This window comes from Molossus molossus, unplaced genomic scaffold (assembly GCF_014108415.1).
Source record: "Molossus molossus isolate mMolMol1 unplaced genomic scaffold, mMolMol1.p scaffold_m16_p_2, whole genome shotgun sequence".
In the NCBI taxonomy this organism is placed as follows: domain Eukaryota; kingdom Metazoa; phylum Chordata; class Mammalia; order Chiroptera; family Molossidae; genus Molossus; species Molossus molossus.
The window spans coordinates 44,440,741-44,459,058 of NW_023425355.1; positions in this window are offsets into that span (position 1 = coordinate 44,440,741).

The following is an 18,318-nucleotide window of genomic DNA, read 5'->3' on the forward strand; positions in this document are numbered from 1 at the left end:
CCTCCGCCCCTACTACCAGTCTCAATGCAGCTTCTTTAATTCAGTAGTTGTAGGACTTCTATTCAGCTTGATTTCAGGTGGTTTTGAATAATGGTTGTTCTGTAGTTTTATTGTAACTTGGATGTGGTTGTGGGAGGGCGCAATATTGCGTTTACCTACGCCGCCACCTTGACCGGAAGTCCCAACATGCATTTTTTTTATTAATTTATTTTTGATACAGATGTTTCTCCTTTTTTCCCATTGACACCCTCTTCCAAATCCTCCCCACCCAATACCAGCTTTGTTGACCATGTCTGTCGGTTATGAATACATGCATATATTCTCTGGTTTATTTCTTCCCTCACCTCTTCCCCCTCTTCTGGGGGTTGTCAGATGGTACCCTACTTCTATGTCTCCGGGTCTACCCTTTCCTCAGTCTGTAATGTATATTGTATTCCAAAAATAAGTGAGACTATGTGATATTTGTCTTTCTCTGCTTGACTTGTTTTGCTTAAGATAATACTCTCTGGGTACCTCCATGTAGTCTCAAAGGATAAGAGATCTTTCTTTCATACAGCTGCATAGTAATCCATTGTGTATATGTAGAACAGCTTTTTTATCCACTCATCTACTGATGGACACTTGGGCTGTTTCCAGATTTTAGCTATTGTAAATGGTGTTGCTTTGAACATGGGGGTACACATATTCTTTCTGATTGGTATTTCAGGCTTCATAGGGTATATTCTTAGAAGTGGGGTCACTGGGCCAAATGAAAATTCAATTTTTAATTTTTTGAGGTAACAACATAGTGTTTCCCATAGTGGCTGTACCAGTATGCAATCCCAGAAACAGTGTATTAGCGACCCCTTTTCTCCACACCCTCGCCAACATCTGGTTGTTGGATGATATGTTGACGGTGGCTATTCTGACAGGTGTGAGGTGATACCTCATTGTTGTTTTAATTTACATTTCTCTGATGATTAGTGATGTTGAGCATTTTTTCATATGTCTCTTAGCCATTTGTATGTCCTGTTTGGAGAGGTGTCTATTTAGTTCCTCTGCTCATTTTTTAATTGGGTTTTTGTCTTCCTTTTGGTGAGTTGTATGAGCACTCTCTATATATGGAAATTAACCCCTTATTTGATGTATCATTGGCAATAATGCTCTCCCATACAGAAGGTTGCCTTTCTTTTTTTTTTATTAATTAATTTTTGTTAAAGATGTTTCTCCTTTTTCACCACTGATTCCCCCCTCCCCCTCCCTCCCTGCCCTTTCCCGAGTTTGTTGTCCATGTCCACTGTTCATGCATACATGCATATAAGTTCTGTGGTTTATCTCTTCCCCACCCCCACCCCCTATTTAGGGGATTGTCAGTCTGTATCCCAATTCCACATCTCTGGGACTACCCGCTTCCTCAGAATGTTATATTCATTATATTCCACAAATAAGTGAGATCATATGAAACTTGTCTTTCTCTGTTTGGCTTGTTTAACTTAGAATGATACTTTCCATGTCCCTCCATGTAGTCTCAAAGGATAAGAGGGCTTTCTTTCTTACAGCTGCGTAGTACTCCATTGTGTATATGTATCACAGCTTTTTGATCCATTCGTCTACTGATGGACACTTGGGCTGTTTCCAGATCTTAGCTATTGTAAATAGTGCTGCTACAAACATGGGGGTACATATACTCTTTCTGATTGGTGTTTTAGGCTTCTTACGGTATATTCCTAGAAGTGGGATCTCTGGGTCAAATGAAAGTTCAATTTTTAATTTTTTGAGATAACACCATATTGTTTTCCATAGTGGCTGCACCAGTTTGTATTCCACCAGCAGTGTACAAGAGTCCACTTTTCTCCACACTCTCACCAACACTTGTTGTTTGATGGTTTGTTGATGGCGGCCGATCTGACATGTGTGAGGTGATACCTCATTGTTCTTTTAATTTGCATCTCTCTAATGATTAGTGATGATGAGCATTTCTTCATATGTTTCTTTGCCATTTGTATGTCTATTTTAGAGAGGTGTCTATTCAGTTCCTCTGCCCATTTTTTAATTGGATTCTTTATCTTCCTTTTGTGGAGTTGTATGAGCACTCTATATGTATTGGAAATTAACCCCTTGTCTGATATATCATTGGCAATTATGCTCTCCCATTCAATGGGTAGCCTTTCCGTTTTGATGATTGTATCTTTCGCTGTGCAGAAGCTTTTGAGTTTGATGTGTTCATTTTCTCCTTTGTTTCGATTGCCTTATGTGATGTGTCCATAAAAATTCTGCTGCATATGATGTCTGAAATTTTGTTGCCTACAGTCTCTTCTAGAATTTTTATGGATTCATGAGTCACATGTAAGTCTTTTATCGATTTTCAGTTTATTCTCGTGTAGGGTGTAAGTTGATGGTCTAGTTTTTTTTGCAAGTAGCTGTCCAATTTTCCCAGCACCATTTATTAAAGAGGCTGTCCTTACTCCACTGTATGTTCTTGCCACCTTTGTCAAATATTAATTGAGCATATTGCCTTGGGTCCATTTCTGGGTTCTCTGTTCTGTTCCACTGGTCTATATGCTTATTCTTGTGACAGTACCAGGCTGTTTTGATTACAGTGGCTTTGTAGTATAACCTGAAATCTGGTATTGTGATTCCTCCAACTTTGTTCTTCCTTCTCAAAATTGCTGTGGCTATTAGAGGCCTTTTTTGGTTCCATATGAACTTTTGAAATAATTGTTCTAATTCTGTGAAGTATGCCGTTGGTATTTTGATGGGGATTGCGTTGAATCTATAGATTGCTTTGGGTAATATGGACATTTTAATGATGTTAATTCTCCCAATCCATGAACAGGGTATGTGCTTCCACTTTTTTATATCTTCCTCTATTTCTTTTTTCAATCATCTGTAGTTTTTTGTGAATAGGTCCCTTATTTCTTTGGTTAAGTTTATTCCTAGGTATCTTAATTTTTTTGCTGCAATGATAAATGAAATTTTTTCCTTAGTTTCTCTTTCTGTGAGTTCATCATTCGTGTATAAGAATGTCATCGATTTCTTGACGTTAATTTTGTATCCTGCTACTTTACCAAATTCATTTCTTAAGTCTAGTAAACTGTTGATGGAGTCTTTGGGGCTTTCTATGTATAGTATCATGTCATCTGCAAATAATGACAATTTCACTTCCTCCTTTCCAATTTGGATACCTTTTATTTTTTCTAACTCTCTGATTGCTATGGCTAAGACTTCCAGTACTATGTTAAATAGGAGTGGTGAAAGTGGGTATCCTTGCCTTGTCCCTGTTCTTAAGGAAAATGCTTTTAGTTTTTGCCCATTGAGTATAATGTTGGCTGTAGGTCTTCATATATGTCCTTTATTATGTCTAGATATGTTCCCTCTATTCCCACACTGCTGAGCTTTTTTATCAGAAATGGATGCTGGATTTTGTCGAAGGCTTTTTCAGCATCTATTGATATTATCATGTGGTTTTTATTCTTCATTTTATGTACGTGGTGTATCACGTTTATGGATTTGTGAATATTGTACCAGCCTTGCATACCTGGGATGAATCCCACTTGGTCATGGGGGATAATTTTTTTGGTGTATTGCTGGATTCGATTTGCTAGTATTTTGTTTAGGATTTTGGCTTTCATGTTCATCAGGGATATTGGCCTGTAGTTTTCTTCCTTGGTTGTGTCTTTTTCTGGTTTTGGAATTAGAATTATGCTGGCTTCATAAAATGAGATTGGCAGTCTTCCTTCTTCTTGAATTTTTTGAAATAGTTTGAGGAGAATGGGTATTAGTTCTTCTTTGAATGTTCGGTAAAACTCCTCTGTGAAGGCATCTGGGCCTAGGCTATTGTTTGCTGGGAGAGTCTTGATGACATCTTCAATTTTTTCTGTTGTTATTGGTCTGTTCAAGTTTTCTATCCCTTCTTGTTCCAGTTTTGGGAGACTATGTGTTTCTAGAAATTTGTCCATTTCGCTTAGACCGTCGAATTTGTTACCATATAATTGTTCATAGTAGTTGTTAATGATCTTTTGTATTTCCTTGGTGTCAGTTGTTATCTGTCCTCTTTCATTTCTGATTCTGTGTATTTGGGTTCTCTCTCTTTGTTTCTTGGTGAGTCTAGCTAAGGGTCCATCAATCTTGTTTATCTTTTTGAAAAACCAGCTCTTTGTTTTTTTGATCCTTTGAATTGTTTTTTTGGTTCTATGTCATTTATTACTGCTCTGATCTTTACTACTTCCTTCCTTCTACTTTCTCTGGGGTTTTCTTTTGTTTGCTCTCTAGTTCTTTAAGTCATGAAGTTAGATAGTCCATTAGAGATTTTTCTTCTTTTTGAGGTAGGCCTGTAGTGCTATGAACTTCCCTCTCAAAACTGCTTTCGCTGTATCCCATAGATTTTGTGTTGTTGTGTCTTCATTTTCATTGATTTCTAGGAAGTTTTTTATTTCTTCTTGATCTCCTCGGTGACCCATTCATTGTTTAATAACATGCTATTTAGCTTCCATGTGTTCAAATGTCTTTGTATGTTCTTGCAATTGATTTCAAGTTTCATGCCGTTGTGATCTAAGAAGATGCTTGATATAATTTCAATCTTCTTGAACTTGTAGAAACTTAGTTTGTGCCCTAACATGTGGTCCATCTTTGAGAATGTCCCATGTGCACTTGAAAAGAATGTGAATTCTGTAGTTTTTCGATGTAGTTCTCTGTAGATATCTATTAAATCGATTTGGTCTAGTACTTCATTTAGAGTCTCTGTTTCCTTGCTATTTTTTTGTCTAGAGGATCTCTCCAGCGATGTCAGGGGAGTGTTGAAGTCCCCTGCTATAATTGCATTGCTATCGTTTTCTCCTTTGAAGTCCTCCAGATGTTTTTAAATATATTTTGGTGCTCGTATATTGGGTGCATATATGTTAATCAAGGTTATATCTTCCTGTTGGATAGATCCATTCAATATTATGTAGTGGTCTTCTTTGTCTCTAATTATGGCCTTCATTCTGAAATCTATTTTATCAGATATGAGTATTGCTACCCCAACTTTTTTTTCTTTTCCTTTTGCTTGGAAAATTTTTTTGCATCCCTTCACTTTCAATCTATGTGAGTCTTTTGTTGTGAGGTGGGTCTCTTGCAAACAACATATAGATGAGTCATGCTTTCTTATCCAATCATATACTCTGTGTCTTTTTATGGGATCATTCAGACCATTTACATTTAAGGTGATTACTGATATGTACTTATTTATTGTCATTTTTGTTTAGTGTGGTTCTATTTTTATTCCTATTTCTTCTTGGAATTACAGCAGTCCTTTTAACATTTCTTGCAGTGCTGGTTTGGTGCTAGTGTATTCCCTTAGCCTTTTTTTTTTGTCTGGGAAGCTCTTTATTTGACCTTCTATTTTGAATGAAAGCCTTGCTGGGTAGAGTAGTCTTGGATTCAGATCCTTGTTTTTCATGACCTTCATTACATCATGCCATTCCCTAATGGACTGTAGTGTTTCTTGTGAGAAATCAGCTGTGAGCCTTATGGGGTTTCCTTTGTAGGTAACCTGTTGCTTATCTCTTGCTGCTTTTAGGATTCTCACTTTGTCTTTAATTTTTGGCAGTTTGATTACTATGTGTCTTGGTGTGGCCTGTTTGGGTTCTTTTTACTTGGGTCTCTCTGTGCTTCTTGAACTTGATGCCTCCTTCCTTCACCAAATTAGGGAACTTTTCTGTCACTATTTCTGTGAATATATTCTCTAACCCTTGCTTATTTTCTTCTTCTTCAAGGACTCCTATGATGCGAATATTTTTGTGTGTGTGTGTGTTTTTTTATTGATTAATTTTTGTTACAGATGATTCTCCTTTTTTCCCCCACTGATTCCCCCCTCCCTCCCCTCCCTGACCCTTCCCCAGATTGTTGTCCATGTCCCCTGTTCATGCATACATGCGTACAAGTTCTGTGGTTCATCCCTCCCCCACCTCCCCACTCCTTAGGGGATTGTCAGTCTTCACCCCGCTTCCGCGTCTCTGGGACTACCCCTTCCTCAAACTGTTATGTTCATTATATTCCACAAATAAGTGAGACATTTTAATTTGTCTTTCTCTGTTTGGCTTGTTTCACTTAGGATGATACTTTCCAGGTCCCTTCATGTAGTATCAAAGGATAAGAGAGCTTTCTTTCTTACCGCTGCGTAGTACTCCATTGTGTATACGTACCACAGCTTTTTGATCCATTCGTCTACTGATGGACACTTGGGCTGTTTCCAGATCTTAGCTATTGTAAATAGTGCTGCTACAAAGATGGGGGTACATATATTATTTCTTATTGGTGCTTTATGCTTCTTAGTGTATATTCCTAGAAGTGGGATCACTGGGTCAAATGGAAGATCAATTTTTAACTTTTTGAGGTGACACCATATTGTTTTCCATAGTGGCTGCACCAGTCTGCATTCCCACCAGCAGTGCACTAGAGTCCCCTTTTTTCCACACCCTTGCCAACACTTGTTGTTTGATGATTTGTTGATGGCGGCCATTCTGACAGGTGTGAGGTGATACCTCATCGTTGTTTTGATTTGCATCTCTCTGATGATTAGTGATGATGAGCATTTCTTCATATGTTTCTTAGCCATTTGTATGTCCTGTTTGCAGAGGTGTCTATTTAGTTCCTCGACCCATTTTTTAATTGGATTCTTTGTCTTCCTTTTGTGGAGTTGTATGAGCACTCTATATGTATTGGAAATTAACCCCTTATCTGATATATCATTGGCAATTATGCTCTCCCATACAGTGGGTAGCCTTTCCGTTTTGATGATTGTATCTTTCGCTGTGCAGAAGCTTTTGAGTTGGATGTATTCCCACGTGTTCATTTTCTTCTTTGTATCTATTGCCTTAGGTGATGTGTCAGTAAAAATTCTGCTGCGTATGATGTCTGAAATTTTGTTGCCCACAGTCTCCTCTAGGATTTTTATGGATTCATGAGTTACATTTAAGTCTTTTATCCATTTTGAGTTCATTTTGGTATAGGGTGTAAGTTGATGGTCTAGTTACTTTTTTCTTCAAGTAGCTGTCCAATTTTCCCAGCACCATTTATTAAAGAGGCTGTCCTTACTCCACTGTATGCTCTTGCCACCTTTGTCAAATATTAATTGAGCATATTGTCTTGGGTCCATTTCCGGGTTCTCTGTTCTGTTCCACTGGTCTATATGCCTGTTCTTGTGCCAGTACAAGGCTGTTTTGAATATAATGGCTTTGTAGTATAACCTGAAATCTGGTATTGTGATCACTCCAACTTTTTTCTTTATTTTCAAGATAGCTGTGGCTATTAGAGGCCTTTTTTGGTTCCATATGAACTTTTGAAGTAACTGTTGTAATTCTGTAAAGTATGCCGTTATTTTTTTGATGGGGATTGCTTTGAATCTATATATTGCTTTGGGTAATATGGACATTTTAATGATGTTAATTCTCCCAATCCATGAACAGGGTATGTGCTTCCACTTTTTTATATCTTCCTCTATTTCTTTTTTCAATTACCTGTAGTTTTCTGCGAATAGGTCCTTTATTTCTTTGGTTAAGTTTATTCCTAGGCATCTTAATTTTTTTGCTGCAATGGTAAATGGGATTGTTTTCTTAGTTTGTCTTTCTGTGAGTTCATCATTGGTGTATAAGAATGCCATCGATTTCTTGACGTTAATTTTGCATCCTGCTACTTTGCCAAATTCATTTCTTAAGTCTAGTAAACTTTTGGTGGAGTCTTTGGGGTTTTCTATGTACAGTATCATGTCATCTGCATATAATGACAATTTCACTTCCTCCTTTTCAATTTGTATCCCTTTTATTTTTTCTTCCTGTCTGATTGCTGTGGCTAAGACTTCCAGTACTATGTTAAATAGGAGTGGCGAAAGTGGGCATCCTTGCCTTGTTCCTGTTCTTAAGGGAAATGCTTTTAGTTTTTGTCCATTGAGTATGATGCTGGCTGTAAGTCTTTCATATATGGCCTTTATTATATCTAGATATGATCCCTCTATTCCCACACTGCTGAGCGTTTTTAGCAGAAATGGATGCTGGATTTTGTCGAAGGCTTTTTCTGCATCTATTGATATTATTATGTGGTTTTTATTCTTCATTTTATTTATGTGGTGTATCACATTTATGGATTTGCGAATATTGTACCAACCTTGCATCCCTGGGATGAATCCCACTTGGTCATGGTGAATAATTTTTCTGGTGTATTGCTGGATTCGATTTGCTAGTATTTTGTTCAGGATTTTGGCATCTATGTTCATCAGGGATATTGGCCTGTAGTTTTCTTCCTTGGTTGTGTCTTTTTCTGGTTTTGGAATTAGAATTATGCTGGCTTCATAAAACGAGTTTGGCAGTCTTCCTTCTTCTTGAATTTTTTGAAATAGTTTGAGGAGAACGGGTATTAGTTCTTCTTTGAATGTTTGGTAAAACTCCCCCGTGAAGCCATCCGGGCCTGGGCTTTTGTTTGCTGGAAGAGTCTTGATTACATCTTCAATTTCTTCTGTTGTTATTGTTCTGTTCAAGTTTTCAATCTCTTCCTGATCCAGTTTTGGGAGACTATATGTTTCTAGAAATTTGTCCATTTCGCCTAAATTTTCGAATTTGTTACCGTATAATTGTTCATAGTAGTTTTTAACGATCTTTTGTATTTCTGTGGTGTCCGTTGTTATCTCTCCTCTTTCATTTCAGATTTTATGTATTTGGGTTCTCTCTCTTTGTTTCTTGGTGAGTGTAGCTAAGGGTCCATCAATCTTGTTTATCTTTTCCAAAAACAAGCTCTTTGTTTTATTGATCTTCTGAATTGTTTTTTTTGGTCTCTATGTCGTTTATTTCTGCTCTGATCCTTAATTTTTCCTTCCTTCTACTTGCTCTGGGGTTTTCTTTTTCTTTACTCTCTAGTTATTTAAGTTGTGAGGTTAGGTAGTCTATTAGAGATTTTTCTTCTTTTTGAGGTAGGCCTGTAGTGCTATGATCTTCCCTCTCAGAACTGCTTTTGCTGCATCCCGTAGATTTTATATTGTTGTGTCCTCATTTTCATTGGTTTCCAGGAAGTTTTTTATTTCTTCCTTTATCTCCTCGGTGACACATTCATTGTTTAATAACATTCTATTTAGCTTCCATGTGTTAAAATGTCTTTGTATGTTCTTCTTGCAATTGATTTCTAGTTTCATACCATTGTGGTCTGAGAAGATGCTTGTTATAATTTCAATCTTCTTGAACTTGTAGAGACTTAGTTTGTGCCCTAACATGTGGTCTATCATTGAGAATGTTCCATGTGCACTTGAGAATAATGTGAATTCTGTAGTTTTGGGGTGTAGTTTTCTGTAGATATCTATTAAATCGATTTGGTCTAGTGCTTCATTTAGAGTCTCTGTATCCTTGCTAATTTTTTGTCTAGAGGATCTATCCAGTGATGTGAGCTGGGTGTTGAAGTCCCCTACTATGATTGTATTGCTATCGATTTCTCCTTTGAAGTCCTCCAATAGTTTTTTCATATATTTTGGTGCTCCTATATTGGGTGCATATATGTTAATCAAGGTTATATCTTCCTGTTGGATAGATGCTTTCAATATTATGTAGTGGCCTTCTTTGTCTCTAGTTATGGCCTTCAATCTGAAGTCTATTTTATCAGATATAAGTATTGCTACCCCAGCTTTTTTTTCTTTTTTGTTTGCTTGAAAGATTTTTTTCCATCCCTTCACTTTCAATCTATGTGAGTCTTTTGTTGTGAGGTGGGTCTCTTGCAAACAACATATAGATGAGTCATGCTTTCTTATCCAATCAGCTACTCTGTGTCTTTTTATGGGAGCATTCAGTCCATTTACATTTAAAGTGGCTATTGATATGTACTTTTTTATTGCCATTTTTGTTTAGTGTGGTTCTATTTTCCTTCCCACTTCTCCTGGTAATTACAGCAGTCCTTTCAACATTTCTTGCAGTGCTGGTTTGGTGCTAATGTATTCCCTTAGCCTTTTTTTGTCTGAAAAGCTCTTTATTTGACCTTCTATTTTGAATGATAGCCTTGCTGGGTAGAGTAGTCTTGGTTTCAGATCCTTGTTTTTCATGACCTTGATTACTTCATGCCATTCCCTTCTAGCCTGTAGTGCTTCTTGTGAAAAGTCAGCTGAGAGCCTTATGGGGTTTCCTTTGTAGGTAACCTGTTGCTTATCTTTTGCTGCTTTTAGGATTCTCTCTTTGTCTTTAATTTTTGGCAATTTGATTACCATGTGTCTTGGTGTGGGCCTGTTTGGGTTCTTCTTACTTGGGACTCTCTGAGCTTCTTGAACTTGAATCCCTTCTTCCTTCACCAAATTAGGGAAATTTTCTGTCACTATTTCTTTGAATATATTCTCTAACCCTCGCTTACTTTCTTGTTCTTCAGGGACTCCTATGATGCGAATATTATTCCATTTCCAGTTGTCCCACAGTTCTCTTAAGCTCTCTTCTTGTTTTTTAATCGTTTTTTCCTTTTGGTATTCTGATTGGTTGATTTCTTCTAGCCTGTCTTCTAATTCACTGATCCAGTCCTCAGCTTCCCCTACTCTGCTTTTTAGACCTTCCAGTGTGTTTTTCATTTCTGATATGTCATTCTTCATTTCTTCCTGTTGGTTTTTCATTTCTAGCTGGTTTATTTTCAACATTTCTATGTCTTTACTCATGTTTCTCATGTCCTTACACATGCTGTTGAGCTTCTGCAACAGCATGGCTCTAAATTCTAGTTCTGTTAACTTGCTTAACTGCACCTCATTTATTTCATTTTCTGTAGAGGTCTCTTGATCTTTCATTTGGCTTTTGTTTCTGTTTCTCACCATTTTGGTTATCACAGTGGGCTTTGGGTCTGCCAAGTTTTCCCAGTGGGTGTTCGTGTTCTGCTGTTTGTGGCTCCCTTTCCTGGGTTTTGATGCACCAGGGAGGACCCACTTTAAACACTACTGTCAAGTCTTAGCCTTTCTGGTTAGTGTTGCTAGCCCAGGGAATGGTAGTTATCCTCTAGGTTTTTTTTTTTTTTTTTTTTGCCTGGAGGCTATTTGTAGAGGTCACCTGCAGTCCCTTGGTTTCTGAGTTGCCTGGAAAACTCCCTCAGGTGCTCAGTGTATGAGGATTTCCTGAGTGTGAGGCAGGTTTTTGTTGTTAATGGGCCTCAATTAGCATTTCAATGGCCACCAGGTGGGGTTGAATCTCTGAGGGAGGGGCCACCGCCTCTCCCCCGGGCCCTGAGAAAAAGTAAAATGACCACAGTCCTGCGTGGCTGCACTCAGCGAAAGCTCTTAGCACCCTCCAAAACCTGAGTGTTCCCATATAGTTCCAGTCCAGTCTGCCTTCCCTCCGCCGGAGCCCAAGGTGAGTGGCTGCTGCCAATTTAGCCTCTGTCCAGACTCTGCGACCTGGATCCACCTGGGACTTTTAACCAGAGGTCGTTGCTTCCAGCCATGGGCGGCTCTGGCGGTGGCACCAGCTGAGGGGGTTGCACTCAGCAGTAGCCCCAGGACTGAGCCACGGTAGTGGGACAGTGCAGAGGTGGCAGTAGCGTCTAGCACAGTCCTCTGGTCCACTCAAGTTTGCGCGGCACCCGCCGAGGGCTTAGCACGCAGAGTTCGCAGGACTCTGCCTTGGTAGCAGAATCCCGCCAAGTCCCCTTCTCCGGGAGTCTGTGTGGCTCCACCAAGAGCTTAGCAGCCTACAGCGTTCCCAGGGCCCATGCAGGGTGGCAAGGGAGGCGGTGGGAGTAATTTCCCGCTGAGTTCCCTGGTCCCGCCGAGTCCCCTGGTGCCCGTGAGTCTGTGGGCCTCAGCCAAGAGTTTAGCAGGCTACAGAGTTCCCAGGGCCCATGCAGGGTGACAAGGGAGGCGGTAGGATTAACTTCCCGCCAAGTTCCCTGGTCCCGCCGAGTTCCCTGGTCTCCGGGAGTCTGTGGGGCTCCAGCGGAGAATTTAGCAGGCTGCAGAGTTCCCAGGGCCCATGCAGGGTGGCAAGGGAGACGGTAGGAGTAACTTCTAGCCGAGTTCCCTGGCCCCGCCGGGTCCCCTGGTCTTTGGGAGTCTGTGCGGCTCCATCCCAGAGCTTAGCAGGCTGCAGAGTTCCCAGGGCCCATGCAGGGTCTCAAGGGAGATGGTAGGATTAACTTCCCGCCGAGTTCCCTGGTCCCGCCGAGTCCCCTGGTCTCTGCGAGTCTGTGTGGCTCCAGCCGAGAATTTAGCCGGCTACAGAGTTCCCAGGGCCTATGCAGGGTGGCAAGGGAGACGGTAGGAGTAACTTTCCGCTGAGTTCCCTGGCCCCGCCAAGTTCCCTGGTCTCCGCGAGTCTCTGTGGCTCCAGCGGTGAGTTTAGCCAGCTACAGAGTTCCCAGGGCCCATGCAGGGCGGGAAGGGAGGCGGTAGCAGTAACTTCCAGCAGAGTTCCCTGGCCCCTGCCCAGGCCGCTGTGGACCCTGGGCTCTTGGTCCCCTTTCGCGTCCTCGCAAGCCTACCAGGATTGAGTGGGTATTTCTGGTTAAGTGGTCCTCCAAGATGTCTTTTGGCTGCCCTTTCCTGACGATTTGCCTTTATTTTCATTGTAAATCCAGTTTGGTCTTGGGAGATGGTCTGTGTCGCTCCATTCACTTCGCCGCCATTTTCTAGATCCTGTATGATGCCAATATTATTCCGTTTCCAGTTGTCCCACAGTTCCCTTAAGCTGTCTTCCTGTTTTTTAATTATTTTTTCCTTTTGGTTTTCTAATTGGTTGATTTTTTCTAGCCTGTCTTCTAATTCACTGATCTGGTCCTCAGCTTCCCCTACTATGCTTTTTAGACCTTCCAATGTGTTTTTCATTTCTGATATGTCATTCCTCATTTCTTCCTGTTAGTTTTTGATTTCCAACTGGTTGATTTTCAACATTTCTATGTCTTTACTCATGGTGCTCATATCCTTACACATGCTGTTGAGCTTCCTTAACATCATGGCTCTAAATTCTAGTTCTGTTAACTTGCTTAAATGCACCTCATTTATCCCATCTTCCATAGAGGTCTCATGTTCTTTCATTTGGCATTTGTTTCTGTTTTTCACCATTTTGGCTATCACAGTGGGGTTTGGAGTCTGCCAAATTTTCCCTGTGGGTGTTGGTGTTCTGCTGTTTGTGGTTCCCTCTCCTGGGTTTGGATGAGCCAGGGAGGACCCACTTTAAACACCACCTTCAAGTCTTAGCTTTTCTGGTTAGTGCTGCACGCCCAGGGAATGGTAGTTATCCTCTAGCTTTTTTTTTTTTTTTTTTTTTTTTTTTTTTGCCTGGAGGCTATTAGTAGAGGTCACCTGAAGACCCTTGGTTTCTGAATTGCCTGAAAAACTCCCTCAGGTGCTCAGTGTAAGAGGATTTCCCGAGGTTGGGGCAGCTGCTGATTGTTATTGGGCCTCAAGTAGCATTTCAATGGCCACCAGGTGGGATTGAATCTCTGAGGGAGGGGCCTCCGCCTTGCCTCTCCCCTGGCCCTGGGAAGGAGTAAAATGACCATAGTCCTGCATGGCTGTACTCAGCAAAAGCTCTTAGAACCCTCCAAAACCCGAGTGTCCCCACACAGTTCCAGTCCAATCTGCCTTCCCTCTGCTGAATCTCAAGGTAAGTGGCTGCTGCCAATGTAGCCTCTGTCTAGACTCTGCGTCTTGGAGCCACCTGGGACTTTAACCCGAGAGCGCTGCTTCCTGCCAAGGGCGGCCATGGCTGGGGCACCAACAGAGGGTTTTGCACTCAGCACATGCCCCAGGACTGCGCCGCGGTAGCGGGACTCTGCCAGGGTGGCAGCAGCTTCCAGCAGAGTCCCCTGGTCCCTGCGAGTCTGTGCAGCACCAGCCGAGGGCTTTGCATGCAGATTTCGCAGGAGTCAGCCTGGGTAGCAGCATCCACTTGAGTCCCCTGGTCGGAGCCAGTCCTTGCCAGCCCGTGTGGCACCAGCCGAGGGCTTAGCAGGCAGCAGGGATTGCAGGACTCAGGCGGGGTCACAGCAGAGGCTTTAGCAGCAACTTCCCGCCGCCACTGAGTTCCCTGGCCCCAGCGAGTCCGTGAGGCACCAGCCGAGGGTTTGGGAGGCAGGAGAGTTCCCACAGGAGAGTTTGCAGGACTGGGGCGGGGTCGCAGCAAAGGCTTTAGCAGCAACTTCCCGCCACGGAATCCCCAGGTCTCCACCCAGGCCTCTGCAGACCATGGGCTCCCGGCCTCCTCTCGCGTCCTCGCAAGCCTACCAGGATTGAGTCGGTGTCCCTGGTTATGTGGTCCTCCAAGGTGTCTTTCGGTTGCCCCTTCCTAACAATTTGCCTTTATATTCCTTGTAAATCCAGTTTGGTCCTGGGAGATGGTCTTTGTAGCTCCACTCACTCCGCTGCCATTTTTTCTTCTCAGAGGGTTGCCTTTCTATTTTGATGATTGTTTCTTTTGCTGTGCAGAAGCTTTTGAGTTTGATGTAGTCTCAAGTGTTCATTTTCTCCTTTGTATCTGTTGTCTTAGGGGATGTATCAGTAAAAATTCTGCTGCCTGTGATGTCTGGGATTTTGTTGCCTACAGTTTCTTCTAGGATTTTTATGGACTGACAAGTCACATTTTAGCCTGTTATTCATTTTGAGTTTATTCTTGTGTAGGGTGTAAGTTTATGGTCTAGTTTCATTTTTTTTTTTTTTTTTTGTGCATGTAGCTGTCCAATTTTCCCAACACCATTTATTAAAGAGGCTGTCTTTACTCCACTGTATGCTCTTGCCACCTTTGTCAAATATTAATTGAGCATAATGTCTTGGGTCCATTTCTGGGTTCTCTGTTTTGCTCCACTGGTCTATATGCCTGTTTTTTTGCTGGTACCAGGCTGTATTGATTACACATTGGTGAGAGTTTTTATGAGAAATGGGTGCTGGATTTTGTCAAATGCTTTTTCAGTGTCTATTGAAATGATCATGTGGTTTTTAACTTTTATTTTGTTTATCACATTTATTGATTTGAGAATATTTTACCAGCCTTGCATCCCTGCGGTGAATTCCAGTTGGTCATGGTGAATAATTATTTTGATGCATTGCTGGATCCAATTTGCTAGTATTTTGTTCAGGATTTTGCCACCTATGCTCATCAAGGATATTGACCTGTCGTTTTCTTTCTTTATGGTGTCTTTATCTGGGTTTGGAATTAGAATTATGCTGGCCTCATCAAATGAGTTTGGAAGTCTTCCTTATTCTTAAATTTTTAAAAATAGTTTTAGGATAATGGGTGTTAGTTCTTCTTTGAATGTTCGGTAAACTCCCTCATGAAGCCATCCGGGCCTGGGCTTTTGTTTGCTGGGAGAGTCTTTTTTTGTTGTTGTTCAAATAGAATTGGAGGGAGAAAGAGAGAGAGAAACATCGACGTGAAAGGGTCACATCGAGTGGTTGCCACCCGCACAACCTAATCAGGGCCGGGGACAAACTGCAACTGAGGTACGTGCCCTTAGCGGAAACTAAACCCAGGCCTCTCTGGACTGCAGGCCGATGCTCTATCTGCTGAGCCAAACTAGCCAGGGCGAGAGCTTTGATTACATCTTCAATTTCCTTAGTTGTTATTGGTCTGTTCAAGTTTTCTATCTCTTCCTGGTCCAGTTTTAGGAGACTGTGTGTTTCTAAAAATTGGTCCATTTCGTTTAGATTGTCAAATTGTTGCCGAATAATTGTTCATAATATTTGTTAACAATCTTTTGTATTGCTGTGTTGTCAGTTATTATTTCTCCTTTTTACTTCTGATTTTGTGTATTTGGGTTCTCTTCCTTTGTTTCTTGGTGAGTCTAGCTAAGGGTCCATCAATCTTGTTCATTTTATCGAAAAATCAGCTCTTTGTTTCATTGATCCTTTGAATTGTTTTTTGGTCTGTATGTCATTTATTTCTGCTCTTATCTTTACTATTTCCTTCCTTCTACCTGTTCTGAAGTTTTCTTTTTGTTTGCTTTGTAGTTCTTTAAGTTGTGAGGTTAGATAGTCTATTATAAATTTTTCTTGTTTCTAGAGGTAGTCCAGTAGTGCTATGAACTTCCCTCTCAGAACGGCTTTTACTGCATGTTATAGATTTTGTGTTGTTGTGTGTTCACTTTAATTGATTTCCAGGAATTTTTAAATTTCTTCTTTGATCTCCTTGGTAACCCATTCATTGCTTAATAACATGCTATTTAGACTCCATGTGTTCAAATGTCCTTGCATGTTCTTGTTGCAATTGATTTCTAGTTTCATGCCATTGTTGTCTGAGACGATGCTTGATATGATTTCAATCTTCTTGAACTTGTAAAGACTTAGTTTGTGTCCTAATATGTGGTCTATCTTTGAGAATGTCCCATGTGCACTAGAGAAGAATGTGAATTCTGCAGTTTGGCGAGTAATTCTCTGTAGATATCTATTAAATCCATTTGGTCTAGTACTTCATTTAGAGTCTCTGTTTCCTTGCTAATTTTTTGTCTGGAGGATCTATCCAGTGAAGTCAGCAGGTTGTTGTAGTCCCCTGCTATGATTGTACTGCTGTCGCTTTCTTCTTTGAAGACCTCCAGAAGATTTTTAATATATATTGGTGGTCCTATATTTGGTGCATATATGTTTAACAAGGTTATATTTTTCTATTTTATAGATCCTTTTAATATTATGCAGTGACCTTCTTTGTCTCTAGTAACGGCCTTCATTTTGAAATTTACTTAATCAGATATGAGTATTGCTACCCCAGCTTTTTTTTCCTTTTTGTTTGCTTGGAAAAATTTTTTCCATCCCTTCACTTTCAAACTATGTGAGTTTTTTGTTGTAAGATGCATCTCTCATACACAACATTTATATCAGCCATGGTTTCTAATTCAATCAGCTACTGTGTATTTTTATCAGAGTGCTCAGTATCATGGCCCCACTTCTCATTGTAGGGATTTTAGGAATTTGGCTTTTATACGGTTAAACTGATTTTTATGGAAGTCACTATATCACAGTTTTTTCTGTACTCCAAATCAAAGTTCATTAAGTCAGGAGGAAAGTTTACAGGAAAGCAATTTACTGGTTCTAACGAATAAGGTTACTGGATAATAATTTGAGGTTAGTGTATTCTCCCCTCCCACTTCCCTCTATTCAAGTGGGTAGCTGACTCTGTTCTCATTGTTTTGGGTGGGGTGGTAGAGTTCCTCAGCAAAAAAAAAACAGAAGTAGCTTGCAAATTCTGTGATTCAAAAAGTCTAAGCTCATCAAGGAAGAAATTCCACATGGATAGAGGACTTTTGAAATATAAAATGGGAGAAAGCTTTTTCTCACACTGGAAATGAATTCTTCCAAACTGGGAGATAGGAGTGGAGCTAAAACATAAGAGACTCTTAAAGAGAATCAAGGACCTTTTACTTTATTTCATAGAAGATTTAGCAGGGAAGGATCAAGACCCTAGAAAGCAATAATTGTGAGGTGTTCCTTGGCAGGCAGGCCTGTATGCAGAGGTTGAAATAATTCCCAAGCCCCAACAGCAGTGGAAAAGCATCCTGGGACCTCTGACTTGAAGGGATCATGTTGGCCAGGAGAGTCTACCTCTCAGCAGTCATCTATATAGACCTGCAATTAATAACTACATGCCTGTCATCTCATCACTGATACTCACCCCAGTGCCTCCCAACACCTTGGAACCACATAAAATATCATTATGGTGTTAACAACCTTAAGGTGAAGACCCGAAGAAGGGCTGAGTTGAGTTTTTCTCCCACCAGTCTCCCATCATTGAGCTCTTGGTGCTCAAGGCCTGAAATTTAGATGTGACCAAAAATAGTTATATTGTTGAACAACAGTGATTGAAGTCTGAAAGTCATACATGCTATAAAAATTTTAAGAGTATATTAATCCCTTCATCATGCCAGAGAAAAGAGGGGCTAGGGGGAGGTAAAAGAAGTTATAGTAGGGATAAATGGTGACGAAAGGAGACTTGATTTGGGGTGGTGAACACACAATACAATATACAGATAATGTGTGATAGAATTGTACCTCTGAAACCTATATACTTTTATTTACCAATGTCACACCAATAAATTCAACTAAAAAATTTTAAGGGTCAATTCTCCTAACCCCACTTTTAAATCATGCAATGATTCACTATGGTGTTTTCTGCTCCGGTCAAGGAAAAAAAAAACACATTCTGACAGAAATAAATTTGTCTCATACTTATGAAAATATAAATATCTGTGTCCTAAAATGTAGACATTAACTTTTCCTCCTAACTCATATCCACATTCAGAGCTACACAAAACTATTCCCAAACAAAAGTCAATTTGAAAATGCTCAACTGATCATCTGGGTTCACCACTTAACATTATCATGCCAGGAAGTCTAGCTATTTCAAATCAGAAAAAAATATTACCAAGCCACACCTTTCAAAA